At 45.5% G+C, this 13,964-nt stretch overlaps 1 non-coding gene across 1 annotated transcript; it reads left to right on the top strand.

The window, feature by feature from the left end:
* The first annotated feature begins 10,032 nt into the window (after positions 1-10,032).
* Positions 10,033-10,099, top strand: LOC123463844. Its single transcript, XR_006639216.1, has one exon. It is a non-coding gene; the product is annotated as a small nucleolar RNA SNORD52 (small nucleolar RNA).
* Positions 10,100-13,964: the final 3,865 nt, after the last annotated feature.

The following is a 13,964-nucleotide window of genomic DNA, read 5'->3' as shown; positions in this document are numbered from 1 at the left end:
TCGTCTCATCATGCCAAGCCCCTCCAGCCTGGCTCTGGCTCCCAGCCACCGGAAGCCCTGCTTTCTGACAAGTGTCTGAGCGGCTGCCAATCTCCATTCTCCCCAGGAGCCGTCTGCTTCTTGCTGGCAGCTCTAGTGCCCACTTGGGTTTAAAATAAACTTGCTATCTGCTTTTCCTCCAGCTGACCCCGGCAGCTTTTTCCACACCAAGCCTGATCCTGAATTCCTTCAAAAATAAGGTCTCCCCATCGAGAGACCTCTGGAAAGATGAAGTGTTAGCTCCACCAAGTAAGATCAGAGGAAGTTTTTTGTTTGTTTTTGGTTTTTCATGATAGGGTGGGAATCTCTAGCCCAGGCTAACCTAGAATTCACTATGCAGTCTCAGCCTCCCGAGTGCTGGAATTAAAGGTGTGCACCACCATGCCTGGAAGGAAGTTTGTTTTTTAAAAAGATATTTATTTATTTGTAAGGGCGGGGGGGGGGGGGAGAATGGGTGCACCAGGACCTCCATCCGCTACAAATGAACTCCAGATGCATGGGCCACCTTATGCATCTGGTTTATGTGGGTACTAAGGAACTGAACCTGGGTCCTTAGGCTTGGCAGGCAAATGCCATTTCTCCAGCCCAAAGGAAGTTTGGTTTTAAGACACTTCTCTGCGATTCGCTTCTGGACAGAGGACTGAAGCATGGGGAAAGGGTGGCAGGGATGCTCTTAGGATGACAGAGATCCTCAAATGGCTTGGACTATTATCACCACAAAACAAGCCCCCAGCTTCTGCTGAGCGCACTGTGGCCCCTTGCACTGTCCTGGGCCACTGCCTTCTTCCTTCTCCATTTCATCTCTATCTCTATGCCTCTGTCTTTTCCACATCCCAAACCACCCCTTCTCTTCCAGTGGTAGGGGGGAATCGAACTTGGGTTGTTAGGTTTCACAGGCAAGTGTCTTAACCACTGAGCCCTCTCTCCAGCCCTCCCCTCCACCTTTGAGGTCCAATCCCTCCTCCAATTTCAGAATGCCATTCTGCCACTTACCAATCTCTCCCCCAGTAGCTGCTCATGCTTCCCATGACGTTCCCAAGTTCTTTCCATCCTTAATGTCTGGCATAGTGGTACTTACCTGCGATCCCAGTACATGGGAAGTGGAGGCAGGAGAATATCCTCAGCTGCATAGGCAAGTTAGAGACCAGCTGGGTTACACGAGACCCTGTCTCAAAAAACAAAACTGGGCTGGGCAATATGGCGCACCCCTTTAATCCCAGCACTCAAGATGCAGGGGTAGGAGGATCACCATGAGTTCAAGGTCACCCTGACACTATGACACTACACAGGGAATTCCAGGTCAGCCTGGGCCAGAGTGAGACCCAACCTTGGAAAACCAAAAAACCAAACCAAACAAAACATGGGCTAGGGATATGGCTCAGTGCTTGTAAGGCCTGCCAGCCCACGTTCAATTCTCCAGTCACCCACATAAAGCCAGACAGGCATTCACTTGCAGAAACAAGAGACCCTGGTTCATTCATTTTGTTTGTTTGTTTTCTCTTTCTCTCATAAATAAATAAAATTTAAAAATCTGTTTTAAAAAAGAGAGAGGACTATAGGTGGCTCAGTGGTTAAGACTCCTGCCTGCAAAGCCTAATGACCCGAGTTTGATTCCCCAGTACCCTCATAAAGACAGATGCACAGAGTGCTACTTGCATCTGGAGTGCATTGGCAGTGACTGAAGACCCTGGTGTGCTCATTCTCTCTGTCAGTCTCTCTTCTCTCTCTCTCTACTTGCAAAAACACACTATTTTTTTAAAAAAGTAAAAATAAGTAGTCAGGCATGGTGGCACATGCCTTTAATCCCAGCACGTAAGAGGCAGAAGTAGGAAGATTGTAAGTTTGAGGCCAGCCGGAGACTACACAGTGAATTCCAGATCAGCCTGGGCTAGAGTGAGATCCTACCTTGAAAAAATAAAAATAAAAGACAACCTCACCAAATCCAGCCCTCTACCACCCCCCAGACTGAGGAGCAAACGTGAAAGTGCCCAACTTCAAATCCCCCTTCTCCCTCCCACCATCTGGCTTGTGGCACGGACCAGCTCCGCTCCTGCAGGGCCCCCCCACCCAGGGCATCCTGCAGCTGGGCTCTAGCGGGCTGCCTGTTTCCTCCAGCCTTCTCCAGCTCATTTTGGTCCATCTTTCCTTCTAGGTGTGACCTGGGAAATCTCTCTCCGTTCCTGGACCTTCCTCACCCTTGTAACCCAAACCCCCACTTTGTCTTCTACTCACCTTGTGCCTTAATACCTGTCACTTGGACTTTGATATTGTCATGTGCTGCAACAGCACCCCAGATCCCACATGACATCTGAGCTGCTGCCAGACAAAGGCTCAAGCAGGTGGTGTGGTTGTGAGTGAGGCTAGGTCCAAGGGAGCCATGCAGTAGGACATGAACATCCTGACTGGCTCACAGATGTTCCAACTGGACTTTAATCTGGAACTTGAGTGATCTTTGAAGTGTGGAAACAAAACAACCACAAAAAAATAATGCCTTTTAATTTTATTTTATATTTTTTGGTTTTTTGTTTTTTTTTTTTGAGTTGTGGTCTCTCTCTAGCCCAGGCTGACCCGGAATTCACTGTGTGTCTCAAGATGGCCTTGAACTCTAGGCAATCCTCCTACCTCTGCCTTCCAAGTGCTGGGATTAAAGGCATCACCACCATGCCCAACTTCTTATTTTATTATTACTATTGCTGTTTTTAATTTTTTTTTAAATATTTTATTTATTTATTTGACAGAGAAAGAGGAAGAGAGAGAGAGGGAGAGAACAGGCACTCTAGGGCCTCCAGCCACTGCAAGTGAACTCCAGATGCATGTGCCCCCTTGTGCATTTGGCTAATGTGGGTCCTGGGGAATCGAACCTGGGTCCTTTGGCTTTGCAGGCAAACACCTAAACCACTAAGCCATTCTTTCAGTCCGTTTGTTTGTTTGAGGTAGGGTTTCACTCTAGCCCAGGCTGACCAGGAACTCACTCTGTAGCCCAGGCTGATGGCCTCATACTCACAGCGCCCCTCCTGCCTCAGCCTCCCGTAGGTTGAGACTAAAGCATGCCCACCACAGCTGACTTGCCCACCACAGCTGGCTAGCGAAGCACTTGAATTGCAGACACCCTCTGTGGCATGTGCACAGTGTGGATGTTTCTCATTGCACAACAGTGATGAAAGAATAACCCACCGGTGGAAAAAAGAAAATGAGGATTCCACCCCACCTTCCCCACCAGTTACTGCAACCCCTTCTCACTGCTGGAATTTCCTAAGTAGAAACTTCATTGTCCCCAGCACTACGTACCCATCAGAAAGGCCCTGGGACCCACAGCTTGAGTTGAGTGCTGTGGGCCAGCCCTGCACAGCGCCTCAGGTGATGCTCACCACCCCAGTCAGCAGAGCGACTGCTGTCCCGCCCACAGGTACTGAAACCAGCCTGTAGGTCACACTCCCTTGGGTCCATCCTTTATGTTGCCAGCAATACTTATCAGATGCTGTGGCTTTCTTTCATGAAAGGTCCTATTTCTGCAACTCCAAGCCCCTGAAGGTGTCTAGCTTGATAGCTCCATCTCTTTTCCCCTGAGCCCTTTCTGGGGACCACCTGACATATAGCTGGTTGAGGAGGACACAGACATGGCAGTTTGTGTAAACACCATCGCTCCAGCCCTATTTTTATATTTATTTTTGTTTTTTTTTTTGAGGTAGGGTCTCACTCTAGCCCAGGCTGACCTGGAATTAACTATGTAGTCTCAGGCTGGCCTCAAACTCATGGCAATCCTCCTACCTCTGCCTCATGAGTGCTAGGATCAAAGGCATGTGCCACCACGCCTGGCTATTTTCACTTAAAATTTTAACAATTTTTTTTTTTTTTAATTTGAGAGTGAGAGGAAGAGGCAGATAGAGAGAGAGCGAATAGAGAATGTGCGCACCCGGACCTCCAGCCACTGCAAACAAACTCGAGAAGGATGCACCACCTTGCGCGTCTGGCTTTACGGGGGTTCTGGGGAATCAAACCTGGGCTTTGATAGGCTTTGCAGGCAAGTGCCTTAACAGCTGAGTCATCTCTCCAGCTCCCATTTTCATTTAAAAAAAAACATGTTTTTATTTATTTGCATGTAGAAAGAGATAGAAAGAAGACAGACATCTCTTCAGCCCTTCTATTGCTTTTTATTATTATTATTTTCTTTTGAGGTGGAATCTCACTCTTGTCCAGGCTGACCTGGAATTCATTCACTATGTAGTCTCAGGGTGGACCTCAAACTCGTGGTGATCCTTCTACCTCTGCCTGCGAATGCTGGGAATAAATAAATACGTGTGCCACCACGCCCAGCTTAAAACTAAATTTTGTAAGTTTTTAAAAAACATATGTATTTATTTATTTGAAAGAGAGGGAGGAGAGACAGAGGGAGAGAATAGACATACCAGGGCATCTAGCCGCTGTAAACAAACTCCAGATGCATGCATCTGGCTTACGTGGGTCCTGGAGAATCAAACCAGGATCCTTTGGCTTTGCCGGCAAATGCCTTAACCACCAAGCCATCTCTCCAGCCCTAAATTTTGTAACTTTGTTGTTGCTGCTGTTGTTATTTCATCGAGTTAGGGTATCACTCTAGCTCAGGCTGACCTGATATTCACTCTGTAGTCCCAGGCTGGCATCAAATTCATGACAGTCCTCCTACCTCTGCCTCTTGGGTGCTGGGATTAAAGGCATGTGCCACCACACCCGGCTTTAAATTTTGTAAGTTTTAAAATAAGGCGCATGTAACACCTTCATAACCAGAACAAAAGTCATTAAATCTTACAATCAAGTCACTGTACTAAATACAACAAAAACAAGCAGGGCTGGGAAGATTGCCCAATGGTTAAGGTGTGGGCTGGCACAGCCTGCTGGCCAGAGTTTATTTCCCAAGCCACCCATGTAAGATACAAGTGGTAAAAGCTTCTGATGTAAGTATCTGGTGTTCATTTTTCAGAGGCAATAGGCTCTAGCACACAAGATACATACATGTGAAAATAAATAAACAAAAATCACAGCCAGGTGTGGTGGTGCACACATTTAATCCCAGCACTTGAGAGGCAGAGGTAGGAGGATCGCCATGAGTTCGAGGCCACCCTGAGACTAAATAGTGAATTCCAGGTCAGCCTGGGCTAGAGTGAGACCCTACCTTGAAAAACAAACAAAATAAATAAATTTTTTAAAAGACTAAAAAATTATTTAACATTGTGGGGGATGCATAGAGGCATATCAGTGCCTCTTGCTGCTGCAAACACCAGATGTTTGAGCCAAGATTTTTGTTAGTTTTTGTTTTTGTTTTTCGAGGTAGGGTCTCACTCTAGCTCAGGCTTTTCAAGCCAAAGTCTTTAATAGCGGTGGTGGTTTCATTCAGGTGTCCCCCATAAACTTAGGTGTTCTGAACACTAGGTTCCCAGCTGATGGAGATTTTGGAATAAATGCCTCCTGGAGGGAGTATATTATTGGAGGCAGGCTTATGGGTGTTATAGCCAGTTTCCCCTTGCCATATTTGGCACACTCTCCTGTTGGTATTGTCTACCCTGTGTTGGCCAGGGGATGATGTCCACCCTCTGCTCATGCTGCCATTGTGGAGCTTCCCCCTCAAGCCTGTAAGCCAAAATAAACCTTTTTTTTTTTTTTTTCCTCCACAAGCTGCTCTTAGTTGGGTGATTTCTACCAGCAATGTGAACCTGACTGCAACAATAGCTGAGCCATCTTCCCTGTTTCCACCCAGCTCTTTTTTTTTTTAATCTTATTTTTTTGAGGTAGGGTCTCGCTCTAGCCCAGGCTGACCTGGAATTCACTATGTAGTCTCAGGGTGGCCTCAAACTCATGGTGATCCTCCTACCTCTGCCTCTCAAGTGCTGGGATTAAAGGTGTGCATCACCACACCTGGCACATTTTTAAACTTTTAAAATTTTTGTATTCATTTATTTGAGAGAGTGAAAGAGGCAGATAAGGGGGGTGGAGAAAGAGAATGGGCACACTAGGACCTCTAGTCACTGCAAATAAACCCAGATGCATGTGCCACCTTGTACATCTGGCTTATGTGGGTCCTGGGGAGTCAAACTTGGGTCCTTTGGCTTTTTAGGCAAGTACCTTAACTGTGGCCATCTCTCTAGCCGCCACCCTCTCCCCACACACACACTTTTTTTTGAGGCAGAATCTAATTGTAGGCCAGACTGACCAGGAATTCACTCTACAGCTCAGGCTGGCCTCAAATTCATGGTAATCCTACTTCAACTTCCCAAGTACTGGGATTAAAGGTGTATGTCATCATAACCAGCAGTTTTTGTTTTTTTTTAAGTTATTTTTAGACAGGGTTTCACTATATACATAGCTTAGGCTGGCTTCAAATTTCTGACCCTCCTGCCTCAGCTTCCTTGATACTGGGATTACAGGTGTGCATTAATATGCCAAGCACAAGATATAATGTTCACGGGAAGACTGACTGCATACCAGTAGATCTTCCTGCTAAATGTCTAAGTGTCCCCTTTCAAGACAGTTGAGTTCTCCAATTTTGGTGCCACTAATTTTGGATTTCGGTTCCTGTAGCGCACTCTTACTAAAGACAGCAAATGTAAATGCACTGAATTCTGGACCTGGCTGCTAGAAGTGGACATATGTGCTTGCTTCCACATGCATAAGTATTTCTGGAAAGAAATGGATATGAATACAACATTGGCTTACCTCTGAAGATGGAAGCCTAGGGGCTTTTCTTTATATCCTCAGTATTGAGTGATGATAGTTCCCAGTATGGTGGCACACACCTTTAATCCCAGCACTTGGGAGGCTGAGGTAGGAGGATGGCTGTGAGTTTGAGGCCAGCCCGAGACTACATAGTGTCATCCAGGTCAGCCTGGGTTAGCGCTAAAACAAACAAGAAAAAATAAACAGGGCGGGAGAGATGGCTTAGCGGTTAAGGTGCTTGCCTTCAGAGTCTAATGACCCAAGTTCTATTCCCCAGTACCCATGTAAAGCTAGAAGCACAAAGAGGCACGTGAGTCTGGAGTTTATTCTCAGTGGCTGGAGGCCCTGGCATGCCCATTCTATTTTTCTCTCTTTTCTTTATGCTTGCAAATAAATAAAAATATTAAGAAAAATATAGGGCTGGGAGAGATAGTTTAGCTGTTAGGGCGATGCCTGAGAAGCCTAAGGACCCAGGTTCAATTCTCTAGGTACCATGTAAGCCAGATGCACATGGTAACACATGTATCTCAGGTTTGTTTCCAGTGGCTAGAGGCCCTGGTGTGCCTTCTCTCTTTCTCTCCCTCTCTCTGCTTTTAATAAATAAATAAATAAATAAATAAATAAATAAATAAATAAATAAATAAATCTTTAAAAATATATATATAAAGCCAGGCGTGGTACACCACCATGAGACCTTACATTGAAGGGAAAAAAAAAAATCTTTAAAAAAATAAAGTTCACGTTTGTTTGATTAAAGGTTTCTTTTACTTGTTTTTGTTTTGAGGTAGGGTCTCATTCTACCTAAGGCTGGACAATTCACAGCAACCCTCCTTACTACAGCATCCTGAGTTCTGGAATTAAAACCATGCCTGGCTTAGCAATTTTTCAATCCAAATGTAAGATTTTAGGGGAAAAAAAAATCCCTAACCTCCTATTTCATGACTTCTATTGGATAGGTCAGTGGTATTAACTATGTTTACACTGTTGTATAACTGAGCTTTTTTGTTGTTGTTTTGTTTTTTCAAGGTAAGGTCTTGCACTAGCCCAGGCTGACCTGGAATTCAGTATGTAGTCTAAGGCTGGCCTTGAACTCACAGTGATTCTACAATGAGTGCTAAGACTAAAGATATGCATTACCACGCCCAGCTATATTTTCTTTTTTTTTCCTGTGAATTTATTCTATTTTGATCTTATTTATCTTATTTGCAAGCACAGAGGGAGAGAAGAGAGACAGACAGAGAGAAAATGGGTGTGCCAGGGAGTCTAGCCACTGCAAACAAACCTGAGATACATGTGTCACCATGTGCATCAGGCTTACATGGGACCTAGAGAATTGAACCTGGGTCCTTAGGCTTCGCAGGCATCGCCCTAACAGCTAAGCCATCTCTCCAGCCCAAATTTGTTTTGTTTTATTTTTATTTGAGAGAGAGGAAGAGGCAGAGAGAGAAAATGGGTGTGCCGGGGCCTCTAACCACTGCAAACAAACTCCAGACACATGCGCCACCTTGTGCATCTGGCTTACCTGGGTCCTGGGGACTCAAACCTGAGTTGTTTGGCTTTGTAGGCAAGTGACTTAACCGCTAAGCCATCTCTCCAGCCCCCAGCTATATTTTCAATTATTAAAACTGAAACTCACTAGGTGTGGTGGTATATGCCTTTAGTCTTAGCACTCAGGAGGCAGAGGTCAGAGGATTGCTGTGAGTTCAAGGCCAGCCTGAGACTACATACTGAATTCCAGGTCAGCCTGGGCTAGTGCAAGACCCTACATCAAAAAAAAAAAAAAAAAAAAAAAAAAAAAAAAAAAAAAGGAAACTGTCTATCCATCAAATGTATTCTTCTTCCTTCCAGCCCTTGGCAACTACCATTCTAGTTTCTGTTTCCATAATTTTGACTGTTCTAAATGTGTAAGTGGGCTCATACAGTCTTTTTCTGAGCTAAATGGTTTACTTCACCAGTGTGTCCTCAATTTCACCCATGCTGCAGCATGGGAGGGTCTTCTTGTAAGGCTGAATAAAAGTTCGCCATACACTTTTGTTTTGTTTTGTTTTTGTTTTTAGAGGTAAGGTGTCACTCCAGTCCAGGCTAACCTGAAATTTACTATGTAGTTTCAGGCTGGCCTTGAACTCATGGCAATCCTCCTACCTCTCTGCCTCCCATGTGCTAGGATTAAAGGTGTGCACCACCATGCCCGGCTTACTTTTGTTATTTGAGACAGGGTCTCATGTAGCTCAGGTTGGCCTCTATTTTACTATGTAGCTTTACTACGATGATCTTCAGCTTCTGTTCCTCCTGAGTCTACCTCCCAAATGCTAGAATTACAAATGTGTGCTACCACACCCAGTTTATGCAGTCCTGGGGATCGAACCCAGGAGTTCTTGCATGCTAGGCAAGGGTTCCACCAACTCAACTACATCCAGCACATTTTAAAAAATACGTATTTGAGAGAAAGAGTGAGAGAATGGGCGTTTCAGAGCCTCATACCACTTCAAACAGACTCCAGATGGATATGCCACTTTGAGCATCTGGTTTTACATGGATATTGGGAAATTGAACCTAGACCATCAGGCTTTGCAAGCAAGCACCTTTGACTGCTGAGCCATCTCTCCAATCCCACTACATATGCAAGATAATATAATACAGTATACACGTGTGTATACAGATAGGGTTGGTTTTTTTTTTTGTTTGTCTTTTATTTATTTGTTTGTTTTGAAGTAGGGTCTTGCTCTAGCTCAGGCTGATCTGGAATTCACTATGTAGTCTCAGGCTGGCCTCACCTTTAATCCCAGCACTTGGGAGGCAAAGGTAGGAGGATCACCATGAGTTTGAGGCCACCCTAAGACTACACAGTGAATTCTAAGTCAGCCTGGGCTGATTGAGTGAGACCCTACCTTGAAATAAAAAATTTTTAAAAAGAAAAAAAATTCCAAGTCAGTAGGGCATAGTACATGCCTTTAATCTCAGCATTTGGGAGGCAGAGGTAGGAGGATTGTATGAGTTCAAGGCCACCCTGAGAATACAGAGTAAATTCCAAGTCAGCCTGGGCTACAGTGAGACCCTACTTTAAAAACAAAACAAAACAGGGATGGAGAGATGGCTTTTACCTGTGAAGCCGAAGGACCCCGGTTCAAGGCTTGATTCTCCAGGACCCACGTTAGCCAGATGCATAAGGGGACGCACACATCTGGAGTTCATTTGCAGTGGCTAGAGGCCCTGGCGCACCCATTCTCTCTCTCTCTGCCTCTTTCTCTCTCTGTTTGTCATTCTCAAATAAATAAAAATGAACAACAAAAAAAAAAACAAAACAGTAAGAATGTTGATTTATCAGACTGGAGCCTCTGACCCTGGACCTGATGTCAAATGGACATTCTGACTTGTTTAGGGGACCTGGAAGTTTGGGACCTTACCTGAGTTCTGAAGCCCAGTGGGGGCAGTGCCTCTGTACTGAGATGGAGCACTAACCTGAGGGCCTGCAGTCTTGGGATCTCCTCTGGTCTTAATTTATCTTGACACAGTGTCCTGGTTGCTGTGGAATCACCTCTCCATCTGAAGTTGTGCTGACCCTGTTCTGTGAGCAGCTGTTAACTTACTGGGCCAACAGCTGGCCTGAAACCACTACGTTAATGCGCTATTAGCTGTGGCGGCAGATAGTATGGCGTTGTCTGCTTTGGGCTCTGAGCCAGAGCAGCACATGTCAACATCAGCCTGGACAACATCTGAGAAGGAATTCATCACCTATAACCCGGTCCCGTTGTACAAAAAAGAGCCAATAATTTAATATTCATAACAAAATCCAAGACCAAGAAATCAGCTGAGGAAATACCTAAATTGGTAGAACGCACACTTGGCACACACATGAAGCCCTGGGTTGGATGCCCAGCACTGTATAAACTGCGGGCGGTGGTACATGTCTGCAACCCCAGTGCTGGTGAGGATTCCTGGGGCTAAGTGGCTAGCTTGTCTACACTCACTCACCTGTGAGCTCTGGGTACAAGCAAGAAGATAGCCTGTTTCAAAATAAGGTGGAAAGCAATAAAGGAAGACATCCACACAGGATGTTGACCTCCACATACATCCTCACACACATGTGCCTACATGCATACACATACCGACAAATACATTAAAACAAAAAACAGGGCTGGAGAGATGGCTTAGCGGTTAAGCGCTTGCCTGTGAAGCCTAAGGACCCCGGTTCGAGGATCGGTTCCCCAGGTCCCACGTTAGCCAGATGCACAAGGGGGTGCACGCGTCTGGAGTTCGTTTGCAGTGGCTAGAAGCCCTGGCGTGCCCATTCTCTCTCTCTCCCTCTATCTGTCTTTCTCTCTATGTCTGCCGCTCTCAAATAAATAAATAAAAAATGAACAAAAAAAAAATTAAAAAAAAAAAACAGCCGAGTGTGGTGGCGTACGCCTTTAATCCCAGCACTTGGGAGGCAGAGGTAGGATGATTGCCATGAGTTTGAGGCCACTCTGAGACTACAGAGTGATTTCCAGGTCAGACTGAGCTACAGTGAGGCCCTACCTCTAAAAAGCAAAACAAAAAACAAACAAACAAAAAAAAAAACACCTCAAGCTTATCCTCTGCCTGACAAGATAATCAATCAACACTCTCCAAAACGAAGCAGAAAGCAGAGGTCATTAATTACCAACATCTAAAATCTGATTGGTCCAGACCCTGCAGATCCCTGTCCTAAGAAGTCTTGATCACTTTTACTCCCAGTGGGAATGTAAATAAACGGTCTTGTATTGTTTCCAGGGCTTTTCTCAGTTGTCTTCAGAAGCCAGTTCTCCTGCTGACCCCTCTGCAGTCAGAGGCTGAGACCTGTCACTGCTCTAAAGGGCACCTGGGTACAAATCTAAGGCAGTATCTGCCTACTGGGCAGAGGCCACAGCTGCAATGTGCTTTCAGAAAAATGGGCCAGGTCAAAACTGTTGCCTGTCAGTGTTTTTCAGTGTTCCTGGAGCAAAGATAACATTTCACTTTCACAGGACTATGCATACTAAAAATAAAAATTTTAAACAGTTATCCAGTTCTGTATCACTTTCCCCCATGGCCAGGTCCCATCCAGGTCACTGGCCATGCGCTGAATCAGTTATGAACAGTTGCTTGGTTCTGCCTTGCCTAGGATGTAAGACTGCCAGCCTCTCTGGGCTCCTGGGATGACCCTGGGGGAACAGAGCTGATAAAGAGACTTGTTTGAAGAAGGTTCAAAGAGGAATCCAGTTTTTCCTGCAGACACAAGCAGTGGGCTGGCTTCCTGAAGTTTTCTTTCACAGCTCCTTAATCTGGTTTCAAGTTGGCATAGTGTGTCAAGGACAGGGCAAGGAAATGCTGTCCCATTTCCTGAGGATTGAGGGATCTCAGCAGAGGAAATCAACTGACCATGAACACTCTCCATCACCTTTTCCCTTGCTTTCTAACCCGTAACTTACTATATCTACCTTTAAAACAAAATAGCTGGGGGACTGGAGAGATGGCTTAGTGGTCAAGGGACTTGCCTATAAAGCTTAAGAACAAGGTTCAATTCCCCAGGATCCATGTAAGTCAGATGCTTAAGGTGGTGCATGCATCTGGAGTTTGTTTGCAGTTGCTGGATGCCCTGGCATGCCATTCTCTCTCCCTCTCTCTCAAATAAATAAAAGTAAAAAACGTTTAAGAAAAAATAAGCACTACAAATGAACTCCAGACACATGTGCCACCATGTGCATCTGGCTTATCTGGGTTCTAGGGAGTCGAACCTGGGTCCTTTAGGCTTCACAGACAAGTGCCTCCAGTCCTGCTTAGGATTTTTTCAGGGGTGAGGATGGAAGGGGGTGTTTGGAGGTCTGAGGCGTAGTTTAGTGGTAAAATGCTTTCTTATACTGTTTGAGGCCCTGAGTTCCATAAAGACAAAAACAAATCACCCAGGAAAGTTACTAATTCTGATTATTCTGATAAAAGAACCTATAGTTAACTGTAATGACTACATTTTAGGAAGTAAAACAAAGGACACTGTGGACACATGTCGGGTGTGGTGGCGCACAACTTTAGTCCCATCACTCACTGAGGATCACAGTGAGTTGGAGGCCAGCCTGGGGCTAGACAGTTCCAGGTCAGCCTGGGCTAGAGTGAGACCCCTACTGCAAAACCAACCAAACAAACAAACAAAAAATATTACAGACACAAGGGCCACCCAAACAGAGCCCACTTCATAACTTCATAAGAGCAAAGGGTACTGAGTGGACTGGACGGAGGCGCTGCCAGGTGAGTAGCTGTAGGCCTGGACCCTGCTTCCAGCGCATGCTCGTCCTGCCCTGGACTGCTTCCACCTGAAGCAGAGAAGAGGCGAGCCTTAAGTGCACAGGCTTCATTATATGTACACTCCGAATAGTTTTTAAACTCTGCGCAGTAGAGAACACAGATTTTATGCTTCTGGTGCCAATACCTTCTCCAGGTATTGGTCCCTGTTCTGACAGGAACCTACAAATAACCCACTTTCAAAACAGAATCAGTGATTTATCTGCTCCAATAGCTTTAAATGGTCCACAAGTTTATTACCAAATATGGCTGGCTGACTGGTTTACAATCCGTGCTGCTGGAGATGAGTCCCGAGCACAGCCTTGTCCACTACCCTGTGTCTGCAAGGAACGCGGCACTGCTCCCCTCTCCTAGCCCTTCCCTTCTGGGCTGGATTAGACAAGCCAATGGCACTGTCGTCCTCCCAGAACCATGAGACCCGTTGCCAAAGGTGTGCTGTGCTCTCCACTGCTGAGCTTAGCCTCCTCTACTTCCACACCAGAACACCTATACTTCCCAGAATGTGACCCACAAATATGTCCAGTTGGACAGGAGCTCTGGTCCTGATGAAAAGGGCCTCTTTTGAGTCCCAAGGTCTAGCTGGAAGTTTCTTTGCCCAGTTACTCCCACCGAAATCAACATATAGGGGAATGCATGAGGAGAGATTGTTCTTACCAGATTTCCTGTGTAAATCATCAAGCTTTTGGGTATAATTTTATACAAAAAATGGGGAAAATGCTCAGTGTGTAGTTTCCTGATAGCCTAGTTTTCAATGGGTTTGTGTTATGAAAAGGGTGCACAGACCACAGAAGACTCTCCTAAATCATATTTGGAGCTCACAACACAAGCTGGGCACAGTGGCTCACACCTTAATCCCCACACATGGGAGGCAGAGGTACAAGGATCACCGTGAGTTCTGAGTTCGAGGCCACCCTGAGACTACAGGGTGAATTCCAGGTCAGCTG

This window comes from Jaculus jaculus, chromosome 9 (assembly GCF_020740685.1).
Source record: "Jaculus jaculus isolate mJacJac1 chromosome 9, mJacJac1.mat.Y.cur, whole genome shotgun sequence".
Classification (NCBI taxonomy): domain Eukaryota; kingdom Metazoa; phylum Chordata; class Mammalia; order Rodentia; family Dipodidae; genus Jaculus; species Jaculus jaculus.
The sequence above is the reverse complement of the archived record's forward strand: the minus strand, read 5'-3'. Positions and strand labels throughout refer to the sequence as shown.